Raw genomic sequence first — 7,387 nt, forward strand, 5'->3', positions numbered from 1 at the left:
AATTCCACCGAGCAGAGGGTGTTTAACGGTTCGTTCAAATTTTCAGAGAACGAGCATCCACGGGTACCTTACCAAGTTGATTCGAATCAAATTTTGAAATATTAGCTTGCCACTTCTATTTTAGATGGAGAGATGATGCTCGGGAGTAATGTGTTTTTACATGCTTGTTGCTAAAGATTTACTATATGACAAATAGTTGACCCACTCAAAAATGGGAATCAAACCCAAAATTAAATATCTTGATTCAATGAAATAGCTCGTTCCCCAGGTCAAAATAGTGAACTAAATCCAAAATTGAACACCTCAATCGAGTAGCATGTTGTGCAGTATTATAGTACTCCATGAACGTGTTGAAAGTCAAATTAATGAACTTATTTGATATACACATATCTCCGTTCATGTGTGGATTGCAGACAACATGTTCTCCAATTTAAATATTTGAATGCAAGTTTATATCGAAACATGGTTTATATCAGTATTTGATACATAAAACAGGACCTCCCCCTCTCCCGGACTCCTGCTCTCTCTCTCTCTCTTGCCGACAATCTTCAATTTGTCGCGTGCATCCAAAACACAAACCTTGTTGATCCCCCTCTCTCTCTGTGTGTGTGGGGGGGGGTCTTTCTCGCACACTATGTATGATTCTCTAGCCCAAGCTAAATATCTTGGGTGCACTCATCGTATGCACACAAATTCCTTGGCTCGTTGCTCGTAACTCTCTCACACACCACTCTGTCATCTTGGAGCTCTTCCCTCTCTCTCTCTCAAACTCTCCATCTCCCTGGGTCACACATACACATGCATATCTCACTCGCACTTGATAGACCCATCTAAAACTCTATCTCTCTCCCTCGTTCTCTCTGCATCTCACATGCACACACACACCATCTCATGCCTAGCCAAGTATGATGGTCTCTCACTTAATTCTAGGCACACGCAGTCCCCCCTCTATGTAAATGACTAGCTAATCTTAGTCTCCATCACAACATGTGCATGGTCTATCTCGATTTCTCTCGGGGCATCTTTCTATCGCGCACGCACCTCCCTCGATCTCCCACCCATATAGTCCCCTCATGATCTCGAGGGGATCTCTCTATCACAAACACACCATATCTCCCTCCCCATGCGTCCATGTTCTCCATGCGTCCCTCTCGACCTTTGTTCCTTGTTGGCCAGACCTCTATTGGACATGTGCTATAGGGGTGTCTCTCTCCGCTGCAAACAATCATGCACTAGCTATCTTCGTGTATCTCCTCACCTCCCTTTTCTATCTCGGAGATGCATGCGTGATATGTTTGCATATGAAACGAAAACACACACTCTCTCTCTAATTAATCATTTGTTGTCCCTTTCTCTTTCACACACATACTCTTTTTGCACACTCACTCATTCTCGTCCACACGCACTTGATCTCTCTTGACTTAGGCACTCTCTTCGGTCCATAGCCTATAGATTTATTGAGAAGTCAAACATCAGAAAGTTTGGCCATGTACGCCGAGAAAAGCATTTACATCTAGAACGGCGAACATATACAATTAGATTCATCATGAGATGTAGTTTCCTATGATGTATCTTTGGTATTGTAGATATAAATAACATTTGCGTAAACCTGGTCAAAGTTTCCAAAGTTCGACTTCTTAAAAATTTACATGCACTACATTATCAAGCGGATGGAATATCTTTCCCCCCTCTCAGCTATCTGACGCACCGCTCAGCCTTATCGGGGCTCCTCTATCTCTCTCAAACTTTAGATCTCCCTGGTTCACACATACACATGTCTCTCTCGCGCTACATAGACCCACTAACACTCTCCGCCCTTGTTCTCTCTCTACGTGACACACCCCCCTAAGTACCATAATCCCTCACTCCATCATAGGCGCACGCACTCCCCCCTAAGTATTTTTATCTCTCACTAGCCATCAGGAACACACGTATTGTCTCCTTCCATCCATACGTCTATCTCGATATCTCTCGGGGTATCTTCTATCACGCACACACCTTGTCACTCGATCTCCCACCCATTTAGTCCCATCATGATCTCCAGGGGATCTCTCTATGACAAACATACAATCTCTCCTCCCCATGTCTGCATTTTCTCCGTACGTCTCTCTCGACCTCTCTCCCTTGTTTGTTAGACCCTTCTTGGCCATGTGCTAGGGGTCTTTCTCTCTCGGTTGAAAACAACCACACACTATCTCCTCACCTTGCTTCCGCTGTCGAAGATGCATGTGTGATATGTTTGCATATGACACACATGCTTTTTCTCTACTTTTATCATGTGTTATCCATGTGTCTTTCACACACGCACACACACTTTTTTCAGTCACTCTTTCTATTTCACACACACTCTCTCTAGTTACGTACTTTCTCACGTCCATAAGCATATGGATGTTTTGAAAAGTTAAACCTCATAAAAGTTAGACCAGGTATATGTGGAGAAAAACATTTACATCTGGAACGATCATTAGATTCATCACAACATGTACTTACTTCATACTATCATTTATCTTTGGTATTGTAGATATAAGTAATTTCTTTATAACCTTGGTCAAAGTTTCAAAACTTTGACTTTAAAAAAATGTTGGCACTACATTATCGAATGGAGGGAGTAGCTCTTTCTCTCTCTGCTATCTCTCACAGGCCTCCCCTCTCACTCGAACTCTCTATACCAACGGATTATACGCTCATTGTGTCAGCGTATAGCTCCGTACATTGTTTAGTTGACCGGTCGACCAGTCCACATGCTGCCTTGTTAGCTCGTGTTCTCTATCTTCGTGTGCTGGCCATGTCGCAGTGGGTGAAAATAAGTAAACTAGAGGCCCATCTGACATGCGGTGAAGTAAACAAAGTTGAAACCACTCGGGGTAGAACCCCGCACGCTAGTAAATTGAGGGCGCATTAAGGACACACTTCTTCCGCGTGAAGGACGCACTCGCGCACAATTCACCACTGCACGGTGGCATGCACAGAAGGACGCACTCGCGCACACCCAGCAGGCCAGCACACGACACACACCAGCAAACGTGTACACTGGCGTCTCCACCGGTTGAGATGGACGGCGAGGCAGCCAACAAGCGGAGGCAGCTCGAGCCAAAACTGCATCCGGCGAGCCTGGACTTCATCAGCAGCCTCCCAGATGACATGCTGCTCGTCATCATCGGCCTCCTCCCCACCAAATCTGGCATTCGGACCGCCCTGCTCTCCCGGCGGTGGCACCCCCTCTGGCGCCGCGTCCCCCTCAACCTCACCGTCGACAGCTGCCTCTACGACGGGGATAGCAAACGCATGGCCGCAGACTCCAAGACCCTTTCATCGCACCCAGGGCCAGCCAGACGCCTTGACATCTGCATGTTCAGTACCAACTACAAGGTCCAAGCCAAGTTCGATGAGTGGTTCTTATCCCCCGCCCTAGATCAGCTCGAGGAGCTCAGCTTTGAAGCTGGACGATGTCGCTATCTGCCGCCGTCCGCGCTCTGCCTCATGCCAACGATGCGCCACGCCAGCTTCAGCTCCTGCAATCTTCCCCAGATTAATGCCACGCCCGCCCTTCTTCTCCCTCAACTCAAGCAGCTCGACCTCTTCGACGTTGTCATCTGGAAGAAGGCTATTGAGCACCTGCTCCACTGCTGTACTGCGCTCGAGTACCTTCGTCTTGAGCAGATCCACGGGCTCATTAGAGTCCACATCTCCTCGACGAATCTCCGATGGATTTATGTGTCTTGATGGCCCCGCAACAAGACATAATTGGGAAGAGATCACTCCACCTGTTCCATGTTATGGTCATTGAGAATGTGCCTTTCCTTGAGAGATTGCTTGTATCTGATCTAGAAGGTCCAACAAAAATCCGGGTCATTGACGCGCCGAAATTGACAGCTGTCGGCGTCCTGGGAACGGGGGTACCCAGACTTGCCTGCCTGCGGCCCATGATGTGGCTCCATCGGCGGCCTGGTATGGCGCAACATCGACAACAACAGCTCAAGACCCTCGCGATGGGCCAAGCATCGCGAGGCGGACGACGGCAAGACCTCCCTAGGGGCAGTCTCACTAGGCTGGCTCCTGAGGAGCGGAGATATCTATGCAAGGTGCACCTCGCGAGGTTCGCGTGACGCGAGCCATGACGACCAAGGCCAGGCGGGCGCAGCGCGCCAGTTTCCCCTTTGGTGCCAAGGAGGCAAGTGTAGGCTCGGAGTCCCGAGGAATAAGGCAAACGTTTCCATATCAGTGCAATAAGACGAAGGACTGCCAGGACGGCAGGACAAAGCTCATCGTGGAGCCCAGGGCAGCGTCACCACCAGAGCCTTTGGCAGGCGAAGACTACTTTTGTCAGGATAACTTGTACTAGTTGTCTCCCTTCAAACTTCGCCATTGTGGGATCCCTTCCCGCCTAGATTTGGGAAGAGGACCAATGCCACTATAAATAGGACTTAGCCACCACCATAGAGGGGATCCGATCCGTCCGAACCCTCACCAGCTCATTGAGCCCAAGAACACCTGTCCTCCTGAGGTTGTTCATCCACTGTACTAGTTCATCCTCAGGCCATGGAAGGCAATCCACCACCACACACTGGAGTAGGGTATTACACTACATAGTGGCTTGAACCAGTATAAACAACTGTGTCCATTGTTCTTTGAGTTCGTTGAGCTAGGCCGTGGATCGTTGAGCGAGCGCGCTGGGGAGAGTGTGTTATTCGTGCGCACCCCAGAGTTCGAACCTCTCTAGGGTCTGCGAAACCCAAAATCTGATATTTGGCATGCCAGGTAGGGGTTCGTCGAAGCTGCACCTCTCCATCTGCTCTGCTTCTTCACCCGCTTTGCTTCTCCGTCCAGCCTCCATGGCGAGTGTCACTCCCCTGGCCGGAGTGGCGGGCCTGCACGGGGGATCTATGGGGCTCCGAGCCTTCACCCCCGCCTTGCGCCAGGTGCGGTGGCTGCACAAGTTCAAGCCGGAGATGCCGCCGCGCTACATCGGCGAGGCTGATCCAGCAGCCTTCCTCCAACCATAAGAGGAGGCCATCCAGGAGGCCGGAGGCGACAACCAGGTCATGGCCAACTGGTTCCCCATGGCCCTCGCTGGCGTGTCGCGCGCCTGGTTGCTCAACCTGCCGGGGTCCTTTGTGGCCTCCTGGGAGGAGCTACACGACCTCTTCATCGCGGGCTTCGCGGCACCGGCGCCCCCCGCCATAGCAGCCCATCTTGGTGGCTCGCTGTAACGCCCCGAGACCGACGCTCCAGAAGACTTCCATGTATTTCGTTGGTGTCGTGTGATTTATTTATTTGTTGCATTCATCATGTCATCATACGCATTGTATCCGCATGTTTTTCTTAAAACTAGTAGTCGTTCGTAGTTGCAGCGTCCCCCTGCCTTCGTTGACCATTTCGAGACAAACCACACTTGCAACCTTGCTCTTCGTTTTCTCTCTTGTCTTCTCCGGGGCCTTTTTGTCAGACACTTTGTCTTTGTCGACCCTTCTCAGACCACCCCTCGCGCGCGTCCGAAAGCTTTCCCGAACCCGACCCAGGTTGTTGTTACCGATGGGTCTGGATCATCCCCTAACATCCCTAAATCATCAACGATTTCTCGTTGGACTCTCCTAAACTATTTATTCTCGACCGTCCGATTACGATCGGAGGGACGATATACCCCTAAATTTAAATCCACCTACTATATATATCGAGACAAACCACCTAATTTCTAAGGATCCTACCCTAGCGCCGCCGCCACTCTCTCTCGGGATCCCCCCAGAGCCGATCCAAAATCCATCCCCGACCAACCTCACCGGTCTCTGCTCGATCCACCCCTACAGCCGCAGCCACCCGAGCTCGTCTTCTCGCGCATGTAGCCGTCCGAGCCTCCCCTGGCTCCTCTACCTCGCCTCGTCATCCGGCGACCGGCGCCGCTGCCGGCGACCACGAGATAAACTTCGCTGCCCTTCTCCTCCTCCTGTGGTTTCTCTTCCTTCCTCATCTGACCTCCCTGTCTCTCCCTCTCTGTTCAGACAGGAGCGCCCGAACCCTCCCACGGAGTTCCTTGCAGCCTTCCGTCCGTGTCGTCTCGTACCGGACCTCGCTTGCAGGACCACCACCGCCGCCAAGGACAGCCGCCGTTGGAGCTCGTCCTCCCCAACGTCGGCGAGCCATCTCCTCCTGCCGACGCCTTCGCCACCCAGGCAGCACCCGTTGCGCGCCTCTTCTTCTCTCCTTGCTCCCTCTTCTGGGACTCATCTCCCTCCCTCGTTTCTCTTGCAGGGACCTCATGGCCGTCGACCCCACACCACGGCCTCCCCAAGCTCTGCTCCACCCCCCCATGGGTCCATGAGGAGACGACCACGCCGGCCGCCCTTCCCCATCTCGATCGGATCCAGGAACCCACCGCCTCCAGCCACCTCTCCATGGTCATGGCGCCGCTGGAGGTTCCTTGCCCCGAGCCTCTGCCACGACCAGCACCCGACCAGCAGGTCGATCAAAGCCGCGCCTGCCCTCACCTTGCTTCCTTGTCCTTCTCTGCTCTCCCTCTCTCTCACTCTGAATGCTCCCTCCCTGTCTTTCTTCCACAGGGAACCGACGCCGCTCCTGAGCTCCGCCCGCGCCGTCTTTGCCCAGATCCGGCGCCAGCCGGCCGGATCCGCCCCGTCTCCACCTCGCCGGCCTTCCCTGCAGTCGCCGTCGCTCCCCTTCAAGTCCCTCACCATCGTTGTTGTCCTCTGCATCGCGCCGCTGCCTCCCCTGTTTCTGCTTCGAGCAGGAGAAAACGCTCGCAGCACCGCCCGCTCGCGTTGACCGAGCCGCCAGCGTGCGTGGGCCACCACGTCGCCCTTCACCCGCATCAGCCCAGCAGTCAAGGCCCGGCCCAACACCCCTTCTTCCTCATCCCAGCCGCGCCTCCACCGACCTGGGCCTCACCCCGTGGTGAGCGCCCCAGCGCCCAGCAGTTTCGGCCTGCTACGTTTTTTCCCTGTTCTGTGAATTTCCTAATTTCCCGGGAATTGGCAGAATTGCAGAAAACCCCCTAGAGTTCATGCATTTAATAACTCACAAGTGGTGCATCATATGTAAATAATTTAAACATGTAAAATGCTTAGAATTTCGTCTAGTTTCATATTTTGCAACTTTCATCCATGTTAAAAATGTTTAACTTGCTGTTTGTTTTATTTTGCATAAAAGCCATGTTAAAATGTTTTATTTCATAACTGAATAACCGTAGCTCCATTTTAAATAAACTTTTTATGTAAACGGGGTAGAAAAATGCCTAGTTTAACATGGTGCACTTTATTTTTCTGGTTAAAAACTTTAAAATTGTGTTTAGGGCAGAACAGTACCTAATCTAAAATATGGACATGAGGATTTTCCGAAATTGTTATTTTTTGTTCCGGCCTCATTTTAACATGCC

The sequence above is a fragment of the Triticum aestivum genome, chromosome 2D (genome assembly GCF_018294505.1).
Source record: "Triticum aestivum cultivar Chinese Spring chromosome 2D, IWGSC CS RefSeq v2.1, whole genome shotgun sequence".
NCBI classification, from domain to species: Eukaryota; Viridiplantae; Streptophyta; class Magnoliopsida; order Poales; family Poaceae; genus Triticum; species Triticum aestivum.